General features: G+C 35.6%; 1 long non-coding RNA gene across 2 annotated transcripts in view; it reads left to right on the top strand.

The window, feature by feature from the left end:
- Positions 1 to 9,307, top strand: part of LOC135838392 (uncharacterized) — a 221,780-nt gene extending 212,473 nt beyond the window's left edge. For both annotated transcript variants that reach the window (XR_010557401.1, XR_010557400.1), the window contains exon 8: positions 9,254 to 9,307. This is a non-coding gene — a long non-coding RNA (uncharacterized LOC135838392). The remainder of the gene's footprint in view (positions 1 to 9,253) is intronic.
- Positions 9,308 to 14,126: the final 4,819 nt, after the last annotated feature.

Here is a 14,126-nt window from a genome sequence, read left to right as displayed (position 1 = left end):
CCTCTGAGGACATAAGTCTAAGCACTACCTAAGTGTATTTTCTTAAAGTCGCATAAAAATAACCCCTCCAAAAAAGTATTCGAAAGAGAAAACAAAAATTGTATACGTAGATTTCAGCGTGCAATATTCAGATAAGTATGTAGGTACATATTGCTCGTCATCAGACTATTTTCACGAGCTCTTCAAAACACCCCAAGTCGAGAAAGGAAATATTCAAATCAACCAATCATCTTCGTGTAACCGCTGCGCATATATTAACCCCATCTCGTCGAATCGAAAGGGTGAAAAAAAACCTGCCATGTGATAGGGTTCGCTCGAGTTAAAAAATACCCTTCTATTTAAATCACCTCGCGAATAAAAAAACATCTCCAAGCTCCGCCTTGTGATATTCTAATCTAACGTTCATTCGAAGAGAAAGGGTTACGTTGAATTACATACAACCCTTTAAGGATAACTACCTATTAAGGTAAGGTATGACTCCAGGTAGCTTTGTACTTGGGCCTGTAATGGGATGGTCCTGAATATATTTAATTTTTTTGTAGAATTAACAGACTTGTTTGTTCAAATTAATAAAGTTGCAAATTTGAAATTTTGGAAAAAAATCATTTTTAGATTCAGAAAAAGCTCAAGTTAGTCCGGCATATGACAATAGGAGTAATTGCACCCCCCCCCCCCGCCGATCATCCGGGACAACTTTTTTCTTAAAGGGGACATCCTAAGGAACATTTTAAAGCAAACTTGCCAAAAAAAAAGTTGGCCTTACTTACAAAATGGCGGCCATTTTGATTGACAGGTCAGCCGAAATCGCAGATTTTGCGTTTTAACATAGGACTTGCACAAACTTTTTCAAACTTTACAAAGGTAGATCGAAAGATCATGCAAAAATTCATCACCTGTCAAAATTTCAAGTGCTAATGTGCGTTTATCGATTTTTGGTGAATTTTTGAAAATCCAATTTAGGCCAAAAATGAGGGAAAAAATCAAAATTTTACCAAATTGACCAAGAAAGCTGAAATTTGGGATATACCCTATTTTCGACATGCCAAATCGATTGGAAACGGTTTCAACCTGTTTAGAGCAGTTCTGGAGCCTCCAGCAGATTTTTGAAACTCGAAATTCCCACAAAATTCCATCAAATTGGAATTGTAAAGCTGAAATTTATTCTAAAAACTAATTTCAATACGCTACGAAGTACTGCAGGTGAATTTCAAGTCGTTTTGTAGCCTCCAGCGACTTTTTGAAAATTCCTGATGCCTCCAGCAGATTTTTGAAACTTTAAATTTTCACAAAATTTCATCAAATGGAGATGGCAGGTTGAAATTTACTCTATACTCCTATTTCAACACGCTCTGAAGACGACTTCAGGTGGGTTCAAGAAATTTTAGGGCCACCAGCGACTTTTTTTGAAAATTACTGGAGCCTCCAGCAGATTTTTGAAACTTTAAATTTTCACAAAATTTCTTCAAATGGAGATGGAAAGCTGAAATTTACTCTACACTCCAATTTTAACACCCTCTGAAGACGACTTCAGGTGGGTTCAAGTCATTTTAGGGCCTCCAGTGACTTTTTTGAAAATTACTGGAGCCTCCAGCAGATTTTCGAAACTTGAAATTTCCCCAACATTAATTTATCAAATGGAGTTGGCAAGCTGGAATTTACTTCGCAGACTACATGGTGGGTTCAAAAGGGTTTTGAAGCTTCCAGCCACTTTTAGGAAATTTCAATTTTCCAAAAAAACGTCATACAACCTTTCAAAAAGTTCCTGGAGACTCCAAAACGACTTGAAATTCACCAGCAGTCAACTTCGTAGCGTATTGAAATTAGTTTGCAGAATTAATTTCAACTCTCCATCTTGGTTTGATGAAATTTTGGGGAAATTTCAAGTTTCAAAAATGCACTGGAGATTCCAGTAATTTTCTAAAAAGTCGTTGGAGGCTCTAAAATGACTTGAAATCCACCAGAAGTCGTTTTCAGGGGGTGTTAAAATTGGAGAAAAGAGTAAATTTCAGCTTTCCATCTCCATTTGATGAAATTTTGTGAAAATTTAAAGTTTCAAAAATCTGCTGGAGGCATCAGGAATTTTCAAAAAGTCGCTGGAGGCTCCAAAACGACTTGAAATTCACCTGCAGTACTTCCTAGCGTATTGAAATTAGTTTTTAGAATAAATTTCAGCTTTACAATTCCAATTTGATGGAATTTTGTGGGAATTTTGAGTTTCAAAAATCTGCTGGAGGCTCCAAAACTGCTCTAAACGGGTTGAAACCGTTTCCAATCGATTTGGCATGTCGAAAATAGGGTATATCCCAAATTTCAGCTTTCTTGGTCAATTTGGTAAAATTTTGATTTTTTCCCTCATTTTTGGCCTAAATTGGATTTTCAAAAATTCACCAAAAATCGATAAACGCACTTTAGCACTTGAAATTTTGACAGGTGATAAATTTTTGCATGATCTTTCGATCTACCTTTGTAAAGTTTGAAAAAGTTTGTGCAAGTCCTATGTTAAAACGCAAACCTGCGATTTCGGCTGACCTGTCAATCAAAATGGCCGCCATTTTGTAAGTAAGGCCAACTTTTTTTTTGGCAAGTTTGCTTTAAAATGTTCCTTAGGATGTCCCCTTTAAGAAAAAAGTTGTCCCGGAGGATCGGCGGGGGGGGGGGGGGTGCAATTACTCCTATTGTCATATGCCGGACTAAGTCTTTTAGACAAAAAATAAACATTAAAAACTATATTTCAACGATTTGAATTATTGGTTCAGCATGATTTGAGACGAGAAATGAGAGGAGTTCTTCCATCTATGAGAATGAATTCTCTATATTCGTATTCGCTATTCTTTTCTTTTTACTTTGTTAATCGACACAACACGTCTCTCCGGTGATAATCAACGTGTTGATATAAATAAAGAAGATACGAGTTCATCAGGGAGATAAGGTGCTCGCAGATTGTATATTTCGTATATAGCGAAGCAGCGTATACGGTTTTACACTCACACGAGAGTGAAACGTGCTAGAAAAATACTCGCATGCTCGAAAGAATAATGAAAGATGCGAACCGAGGAAGAAAATAAAATTACCAAAACTTAAGTCAAACGTGCGATTAATTAAGGGAAAAACGCTGCGAAAAGCGAGCAAGTGATAATAAAAATTTTTGACGGACAGAAATCGTATATAGGGGTTTAGAAGGCGCGGCGAGGCGCAGGGCCCAGCGGATAGAAGAAAATATGGCGATACGAACGAGAAGAGAAGCTGAGAAGCAGAACAGAATACGAGTACATATATAAGACGAAGAAGAAAGAAAGCGGAATAAAAATAAGAAAAAAAAGAAGAAGAAGAAGAGAAAACATTGAAATATAGTTACGCGTTTATAATACGAAAGTTGTTACCGGGAAGCTAAGTTAAAAGAAAAACTTATATGAAAAATATGATAGCGGCGGTGTGCGATCATTATTGTATTCTCCGGTGCTTTAGCGACGTGTGGATGCGGCGGCGGAGAAGACGATGTCGGTCGCAGGGAGGATATTTTATTAGTCCGTTCTCGTATATTTTCGACTTTCACCTCAAAAACAACGACGCGAACGAAGCGAAAGGCATGGCGGTGCAACGCTTTGCCTCATCGCCGAACTGGACAGCTTTTTCACCCACTCGTCCATTTTCCCTCGGTTTGCGCACCACCCCAGCCCCCCCATCGTTGCCTCGTTCAAGATATTCATTTAAAGAAGTTTCCTTCTTGGTTGTAATAAAGCCCATTCGTAAAGCGAGTCGCCACGACGTTTGCGTGTCTGTAATTTATACGTGTTGAAACGTCACAAATCCTCAAAATGTCGGATTTTCCCTGCTAAACCGACGATATGCCCGGCTTTTTCTTATAAAACCGACATCGCCATCAGCCCGTGGATCACCATTTCTAACCCACTCGCTATATTACACAGTCTTCTTAACGCAAACAAACTTTATTATGATTAATTTTCATACGTATAAGCCGGGCATATTTTCGTATCAGGCAATTTTTCTTCGAAAATTGTATCGACGAGCGACGGTTTGAATTCTCAAAAACTGAAATGTCCAGCGTTATGAATTTGGAAAATTGAATCATTTTGTATCGGTTTGAGTTTGAAAATATACACGAGGAGGAGAGATGATAAAAATTCATTCCAAAAGTCATATGTCATATCTATACAGATTTGTTTTAGCATATAGCCCTGCATTAGGATGGATCGCGAAAAAAACGTCGAAGGATTTTGATAAAATTCAGTAGAAGCCCTCATTTTGGGTTGTAGATCACTTAGAAAACATTTTAGCTCCGAAAATGTCCCTGAAGGGGAGATATGGGTCCTCGATGAGGGAGCATTTTCAAATAAAAACCAAGGTGTTTTGCTCCAACCCCCACCCAAACTGTTTTGGAAAAAATGTACCAGTTCCAAAAGATAACATTTGAGATTCTGCGTCGACCTAGGCCATTACCGTCAAAATCCAAGACCACTTTTAATTTTCCACTAAGCAGTTGAAAATTTGCAAATCACTCATTACTTATTATAGGTAAATTCGTGTCTTAAAAATGTTACCTTACATCGAAAAATATTATTTTTGGAAATAGGGAAGTATTTTGGAAAGCAGTGGTGACTGGTATCAATATTTTTGTCATTATTGCCGATTTCAAAAAACCCCAAAAAAATTGTTGGACCCGACAAACGAAGGTGAGTCGAAAGAGAAGCCAAAAAAATATACCATCAACGGAAATTTCAAGCGCACGCTGCAACTTATTCCTCAATTTTTGGCGACTCAGTCGAGGCGAAAGGCTTAAATTGTATTTGTAGGTACCCCATTTTCGAGTTCCGCCAGCTGTTCAACTCATAGAGCGTTCAACGGATTTTCAGAGGAAGTAGAAGGGGGGGGAAGTTGTTATAAAAAAACACTTGAAAAATTGCCCGAATCAGTAAAAAAAACAAAAAAACAAATGACAGTTATTTTTTTTTATCATCTTGATAGCATTGCTGAAAATATTTCTAAAGAGGTCAAATTTTTCGAAAAACAACGTGAAATGCTGATTCAAAATTTTAAAAAATGATCCAATTTAATTTCTGAGGCGTTTGTTCAATCACTGTAATCATTATTGGAATGTCCCTTATTTGAACTAGTGATATTTGTTTTGAAAATTCTATCATTCCCAGAAAAATTGGCTAAAAATTTTAGCCCTTCATCTTGTAATTGAGTTGCAAAAAATGAGAAAAATTTACATCCCCTCCTCTCCTTAACTTGCTACCAAAGTGGAATTTGAGCCTGCTCAAAAAATAAGAAAAATTAAAAAAGTTGAAATGTTCGCATTGATACGCTCTAATCCATTGTTTTGGTCCATTTTAAGCAGAAAAGCATGATTCAATGGTTTGGAGTCTCTCCCCCCCCTCCCGGAGATGAAAAGTGGTTTTGAGCCACCAAAAATTTCTAAAAAATGATTGCATGCTTATCGAATTAGGTATGCAGAGGAATTTTGAAAAGCATGGGCCTATTTAATTTTTTTCATCTTTTTTCAACCTTTTCAACTTTAGGATGCTGAGAACTTCTGTATAAGGGGGCCAACGTTACTGGAAGATCAAAAAATATTTTTCTTGAAAAGGTTTTTTTTTGAAGAATTTTGGGCTGGGAGAGTTGTTGAAGAACAGAATGAACATCCTGAATATAGTAATGACTTTACTCTGGCAGAGTTGAAAAATGCTGTTGAAATTACAAAGAACTCGTCACCTGGTCGAGACAATATTCATGCTGAAATGTTGAAACACATGAATTCTAAAAATCTCCAAATCATCCTGAATCTTTTCAACGAAATCTGGAGAACTCACAAAATTCCAGAGAATTGGTTGCAGTCCTATGTTGTTCCAATACTAAAACCTGGAAAATCGCTTCTTGATCCCAGCAGCTATACCGGCCTATTGCATTAACTTCTGTACTGTGCAAGATACTTGAAAGACTAGTTTGTTACCACTTAATTAATGAATTACTTGGAAGAACATGGTGTTCTTGATAGAAAGCAGTGTGGTTTTAGAAAAAATTACTCTACTTTGGACCACTTGCTCAAACTTCAACAGGAAATCATGGATGGTTTCACCATGTGCCAATTCACTGTGTGTGTTTTCTTCAATGTAGAGAAAGCCTTTGATCAGATACCAAAGAAGACAAGAAATGAAAGCCTTGCGCAACCATCAATTCATAGGAATCTATCTCTTTTCATTGATGCCTTCCTCAGCAATCGCACATTTAGAATTTGAATTGGAACAGTACTTTCTAGCTGCTTTAATCAAGAAATAGGATCACCTCAAGGCGGAGTTGCTAGCCCTCCTGCATTTATAGTAGCACTAAACGATATCCAACAGCAAATAAAAAAACCAGTGGACTATACTCATTGTTTGCAGATGATCTCTGCATGTATACCTTAGAGGTTCCTCCATAACCCAAATTGAGATCATACTCCAGCATACCATAAACCATCTGCAAAAGTGGATCACTAGCAAGGTCTCCATTTCTCTGCTGATAAAACACTGGTCATAAATTTCCATCATAAAAGAGGAACATTCCCTGATGATCTGCAGCTACAGAAAAGCTCGTTATAACGCTTTCGGATATAACGCTGATTTCGTTATAATGCTGATTTCTTCCGGTCCCTTGACATCGCCATTTAAAGGAATGTAAAATTAATCGCAATATAATGCTCATAAGCAATTATAAATTGCGTTTTAACGCTATAAAATTCAGGAAAAATCACATTTTTTTCATAATTTTAACAACAAGAACCCAATTTTTTGCAAAAAAAAAAGCTTACTCATGTGTAAAAAATTATCACTTTTTGACAATTTTGGCCACAGCAACAGTTTTTTTTTGCAATTTTTGAAGTTTTGATTTTTAAAAAAGCAAAAAAAAAACTTTTATGGCAAAATTTTGCCAAAAAATCATTTATATTATTATCGCAGACCTCAAAATCAAAATAAAATTTCAGATTTTTCTATTTCCAACTGGAACAGTTGTTAAAATTCAAAATAAAGTTCACGTTTCCACTTCCCTTATAACGCTTTTCTTGCTTTAAAACGAGAATTCGCGGTATAACGCTAATTAGCGTTAAAATGAGACTTTCAGTTATAACGCGCTTCAGCTTACAATGCTCTTTTTCTCCAGTCCCTTGAAGAGCGTTATAACAAGCTTTTACTGTATATGGAACTCGAATCAAAAATGTCCAGCACCATAAATTCCTTGGCTTACATCTTGAAAAAAAAATTGAATTGGAAACCGCACATCAACACAATCAAGCAGAGATCAAACAACACCTTAAACCTAGGTACTTATAAAACTCGGCCATACTGCCTAGGGAGCAGATAGAAAGTCTTTGTTAAAAATCTATGTCAGCTATCTGCAATCAATAATGGACTATGGATCCATTGTTTACAATATATGTAGCTTCCAAAACTGACCTAATGAAATTAACTCCAATCAGCAACCATGCATTACGTCCATCATTAGGAGTGCTCCAAACCAGCCCAATAATCAAACTTTCTGAGGATTCTGGAATTACTTTTCTATAAGGAAGAAGAAACTAGTTACCCCTAAAACAATAAGTCAAAATCGCCAAAAATACTTACTGGTCATATACAGGGTGCCCAGAAATATTGAGTACCCCTAAAAAAGTTTTTCATTAAAAATATAGGTTGGCAACGTGAAATAGCTGCATATGATTGGTGGAATGTTATCTCTCCAGTCCAACAACCAATCATGTGCTATCATTATTATCATTCACTGTGACCAACCAAAGTATTTAGTAGAAAACTTTTTTAGGGGTACTCGATATTTCTGGGCACCCTGTAAATCATCACAAAACTTTGCTTTTATTTTCAACAGTAGTGGGGGGGGGGGGGGTTACAGTACGACTTTTCTCCATAGTTTGGAGAAAACATTAGGAATTATTTTATCATAAAATCCAACAATTTTAGAGAGTGAGAGCACAAAAAAGGGATATTAGAGCCATCCTGGTAAGTCTAAGTACCTAGTTATTTTTTCAAAAGGCTTCATCTTTCATCTATTAAGACTTTTGAAATTCCAAATGTTTTTCTCTTATCTCAAATAGTTGATAACGAAGGGCAATTCTTTCAGGAAGCATAAACAAATACACAATTGATGAAAATAATTGCCAGAGGTTCTCCTAAAGTGGACAGGAATGATTACTTCCCCCTCCCCTCCCCTCCTAAATGTGTTCTCTACGTATATACCTCAGTTAACGACAATTTTATTCATTTCTTTAAAATTATTGATTAAATTCAGCGGAGTTTCTTTTTCTCTTGTTTTTTTTTAATAATAATTGCATTCAGTTTTAATTATTTTCAATTCCTTTTTCGCCTGTTTCATTGTACAATGTTTTTTTCAACTTTGAAAAATATTATTTATTGTAGGCATATCTTGAAAATTGAGAAAAGAAGAATCCTTTTTTCGCTCTTCTTCGATAAAAATGTTCCTATATCCGGAGGCCAAATCCACCAAAATCAACAATTTCAATCCCTTAGATAAAAAATTAAACCCTTTAATTAAACTACTTTTCCATTAATTACCAAAAATTGCCTCAAAGCTCGATTCTCCATTAGAGGAGAAAAAAGACGAGAAAAGGTGAAGACGTGAAAAATAGAGAGATAAATAATTACGAAATCCTACACTTTTTTCAACTTACCACAATAGCATGTAGAGAAAAAAGACCACCGATACGCCCACGTAATTGGCAGACATATCGATTTATATTGCGAATTTGAACTCGCATTACCTTGACTTTTGACTATATACTTACAGGAGAGAAAGCTGAGAAAAAAATAAAATAAAACTCGACTCGTAGAAATGTAATTTTAAAATTTTTTTCACAATTTTCAAACTCGTCCGGAATTAAATTTCCTACAAGGAAATTCCATTAGTTTTCCATTTTTAAGAAGGTATTTTTTTTTGTCCAACAATTGAAGCTGCGAAGAGGTTAAAATTCTACGATGATGGTCGCCAGGTAATAGTCTTTTTAGGCTCGGTAGTTGCTAGAATTGAAATAGGGTCAGATTTTTTTTTCTTTATTGCTGAATAAGCTCGGTTTTATTTTTGTGTCGGGGTTGAATTTTTTTTCAATGGCGTTGAGTAGATTTATTGTATAATTTGGTTATTTCGATAATGTCGAAGCGTTGATGATTTTTGAAAATTTGTATGCGGTTTTGATGGAACTAATATATTTGTTTTTTTTTTAATGTTGCAGGATTCCAGGGAGAGAAATTCTGATCGTTGCATCACAAAATCATGTAAGTTTTTGACTTGATACCTGTAATATTTTTATTGTACTATTGTTCCTATGAAGAAATGTTCGAAACCCTCAAACTCATAAAATTTGAACAATTAGTTTCACATTGTTACTCGTGTTCTGTCGAACATCCCTTTCGAGTCCGGGGCCTCTCTGTAAAACTAGGTGTAATTTTCATCCATACATCATGTGTAACTCTCTCGAAGATCAATACCCCTGTACTTTTACACTGGTCAGTGGTCACCGAAAGTAAAAACGGAAAAGGAACTGGGAGTATATTTTTTGCTCGTACGTTGGGTGTATAATACAAAACCGGAACCGAAATATAATCGTAGAAGTGGAAACAAAACCACACAGTAGAAGAAATATCTGTTCCGTTGGCGTTCATGCTGGTGCAGGAGAAAAATCTGCCACCAAACACGTATTCGTAAACGTTGATTTCGGGGTTGTGGGAAGTGGGAATAGTGAAACACTGATGAAAAATTGACTTACAGCGAGTCCCAATTGGAATGTAGTAACTGGGGACTTTTTACATGTGATTTAGATAGCGTTACAGCCGACCGCAGAGCTCAGAGTACAGGGTTGATGAACGTTTGCGTGATAAAAAGATGAATTATGAGGTTGGAAAATTTCACGTGTCGAATCGAAACTAGCTCTCTTCTTTTTTTTTCTTTCTATATGTACTAGGCCAAAAAATGAAGAAAAAAAATAAACGAACGCAACGAATCAATTTAAAATAAGCACGTTGGTCGTCGTCGTTGACGTAAAAGGCTCATTGTTTTTGTACGCCGGGGCACATTTCGCTGTCGTTTTGTTTATTTTTAGGGCGGTCACAGTTCGCCGTTGTGTTCGATTTATTAAATTATTAATAAACGAACGCGCGTTACTCTACTCGAAGAATTAAATTTTAGACGTACCTAAAAATGGCGACCTTTGTTTACATTTGGAAAAAGGTCGTTCTATGTTTTTACAAAGTAGGTAGAAAAACTGAGCTGGCCTGCCGTAAGTGAGTTACACACAGCGGTACATAATATGGTACATTCTAAATGTTGTTTACTTTATAAGCGAAAGACTTCTCGAATTAAGCATCCGTACGTTTTATCGACTATGTCAATAGTTGCCGATTTTTTCCTCTCTTCGGTTTTTTTTTTTTTTGGCTTACTCGCGTTGTGCTCGAAATATTGCTCGGTTTGTGGATATGTGGTTGATGAATTTCCCAAAGTATAGGTACCTACTTCAGTGCTTAAGTACGCCTATTTGGGTGGATCGCGAAAAAAAATGTTGAAGAATTTTGATCAAATTTAGCGGAGATATTCATTTTGAGTTGAAAGCCTCTTAGAAAAAATTTTGGCTCATTTTTGCTAAAATTGCTTAGAAAAATCTACGTTTTTTTGAAAAACATCTAAGAAGCATTGATTTTTGGCTTTATAGCTCCCTTAAAAGTAGGTACTTTTTTCAAAATTCCTGCACAAAATTTTTTTTTGGCAAATTTGCTCAAAAAGATTCTCGTTTTTTTTCTGAAAGTGCTAAAAATGGTATGTTTTTTGGCCTAAATTACCAGGAAGAATCCAATGTTCTGTCAAAACTGCCAAAAATTTGTGACATTTTTTCGATTTTTTTGAAATTGACAATAATGATTGAAAAATTGGCAGCACTGCGTTCTATGATATTTCTCCTATTTCAAAATGATATCTGTCAATATTTTGGCATAATTAATGCAGAATTTTCGCGAACAAAAAATTTTCTAAACACGAATTTATCCTAAACTAAGCAATTTGCAAATTTTCAACCTGATAGTGAAAGCCTAAAAGTGATCTTGGATTTTGACGGCAATAGCATAAATCGACACAAAATCTCAAATACTTTCGTTTGGGACTGAACCATTTTTCCCTAAACAGGTTGGATATGAGCTAGAGCGAAAAAAACACGGTTTTTTTCGAAAAGGCTCTTTCTTTGAGGGCTCATATCTCTCCTCCAGGAGCACCTCTGTAGCTAAGAATTTTTTTGAGTGACTTTCAACTCAAAACGAAAGTGTCTGCTGAATTTGGTTAAAATTCGCTGAATTTTTTTGGACATTTTAAGTGAACTATTTTATTCTACTTACCATTTGTGGTGAACTCGAATATTAAGTTTCTTCAGGAGGGAAAGCATTTGATCATGGTCACATTTTTTGGACATCTATAAAGAATTAAAGATAACGAATGAAACTTTCATTAAAGGAGTAAAATTATAGATAAGTAAAACATTCAAAATATAGTAATCCTGTTGAAACTATAATCAATTTTTCAAGTATCATAAAAATTACGTTACGATTCAACGTAAGTTAAAGTTTTCTTCTTGGATTGATTTTTCTCCTTCATTTCCCCTCTCCCTTCTTACCGATACGTACTTTACCCTTTCATAAATTATCATAAGGTAATGTACATGATGTACCTAATAATTTCAAACTGTCTGTTTTCAATGTTCAAAGTTTTTTGAAATGATGCAAATTCATGGACTTTTCAAGGAAACACGAAAGAGCTACAATCATGTGTTATTTCTTGGCAATATTTTTTGGAAAGAATTTTCTTTAGAGGTATGAGCATTTTGATTTCAACCATTTCTACATTTTTTGTTCGAGACTCAAATAAATCGGTTTTAATTATTTTTTTTTTGGGGGGGGGGAGGGGATGATGGTTAGTTGGTAATCGTAATCAGGATGTCTTGCTTCTGTGCCTGTTCTAGTGAAAATGACCCCAAGAACAGCCAGATTACCCAATTTTGTAAAATGAGGGGCCGAACCCCCCCTTTGAAGCTCCTATGGGGTTTGACGAATGCCTTGCGTACTTGAAACTTTTGTTTTGAGGTCCTTGTATGTATATCGTACCCATGCTTCTATAATGAAAATATGGAGTTTAAACCTCAAAAATTGCAGTTATTGCGTCTTTTTCTTTAATTTCTTTGACAATTATAAAACTCTTACCCCTTTCCGCCCTTCACCCTCCACCACACCTGAAAACATTTGGAAAAAAATATCTTGCCAAAAGTCCTACAGAAATATTCAAAATTGTTTCAAAGTTGATTTTACTTGTCCACAAGCCACAACTTAATTATAGAACAGCTGCAGAATTTTTTGAATTTTGTCGCATTGAACTTGAAGATGAGTTGTTTTTTCAATGAGAACTACGTATCCTAAGAATCATCTAGTTTAACACTTGAAAATAGAAAAAGATCATGTTTTATTGTAAACAGAATTGCAAAAGCTTGTGCATTCTTGATGAAATTACAAATTTCTTTCAATTTTATAATGCTAGAAATAAGTAATTTTTTCCAATGATCAAAATTTTTTGGTGATTCAAGTTTTGAATTTTTTCAAATTAGCAAGAAAACAAATGTGGGGGAGGGAAGGTAGGAAATAGTGGTCTAGCCGGGCATTTCGTTGTTGTGGTCACACTCCTTTACTGGAGATAGCGTATATTTCCACCTATATTAGCTGGTTTCTAGCGTATCTGATAGTTTCTTTCAGGGTCTTACAGAGAGAGTTGGCTGGTGAGTTTGTTGTTAACATCTCCAATCGTTTCCTCCCTCTTGTCATTCTTCCTTAAATTTTCACCTGTACCGCTCAGTTGTTGGTATTATTCTTTGCTCTTCTTCTGGTTCTTCAAGACTATCTGGCATTTTGCAGCCAATATCTTGTGGTAAATGTGGTCAGAGTTACAGTCAGCACGACAATATGTATGACAGTTCTTCACTATGATCTTGAATCTTTCTTTTAAGAGTACGATAGGTACCTACATACAGTATGTAGTCTATCTGGTTTCTGACTTGATATCCAGGACTGACCCATGTGTATGTATAATCTTCTTGCATGCTGTTTGAACCAGGTACTTACTTATTGCATATTACTAGATCATGTCTTTCTGCAAACTCTACAAGCATTTTACCTCTTTCATTCTGCTCTCCAAGTGCGTACCTCCCCCCAACTTGGCTGCCATGATCATTCCCAACTTTGGCATTGAAGTCTCCCATCAAAAACACAACATTGTTGTTTTTTGAGCAGCTCATCACATCTTCTGGGTTGTTGTAGAAGTTGTTGATTTCCGCTGTACTACTTTCCACTGTACTACTTTCCACTGTTGGCGCATAAACTTGAATTATCATGATTGGTTTTGGCTTGACCTCCAATCTCACAAGTAGTATCCTCTCTGATTTTGGAATTATGGCGCTGATTTTATCAATGATTCTGGTATGTATCAATATACCCACATCTAGTTTGTGTGTGTCTTTCCCAGCATAAATCATTTCATAATCTTTATCTACCCAGTATTTACCATTTCCAGTCCATCTGGTCTCACTTATTCCTAATACGTCAATTTGTAATCTCCTGGCTTCTGTAATTATATTTGTAAGTTTTCCAATTTGATACAAAGTTCTTACATTCCAGGTTGCGACGTTGATGTTGTTCCGCCTTGTTTTGACTCCGTATAACCCGACATGTTAAGGGGTGAAAAATTAGAAAATATTGTACATACATAAGACAGCTTTAGAATGTTCTGCATTTTTTTTCGATGAATTATTTCAAGTCAAAATTTGAAATTATAGAGGAGAGGAAAAATACCAACATGTTTGGATTGTTGCATTTGGTAACTTTTGGGTTCATGAGAAGCTGTATCAATTTTGAATAAAATTTCAAGTATATATAACATTGAGAAGAAGAGAGGAGGACCTAAAAATTTTTATCAACGTGTGGTCGTTTGAAAATACTAAATCTGTTTTTGGTACCATTTTGAGTCATATTTTTTTTTTTTTAACGAGGGGTTGATAAAATCCAAAATTTTCAAATTATTGTATG

Source organism: Planococcus citri, chromosome 3 (assembly GCF_950023065.1).
Source record: "Planococcus citri chromosome 3, ihPlaCitr1.1, whole genome shotgun sequence".
NCBI classification, from domain to species: domain Eukaryota; kingdom Metazoa; phylum Arthropoda; class Insecta; order Hemiptera; family Pseudococcidae; genus Planococcus; species Planococcus citri.
Note: the sequence above shows the minus strand (reverse complement) of the source record. Positions and strands in the feature narration are given on the sequence as shown.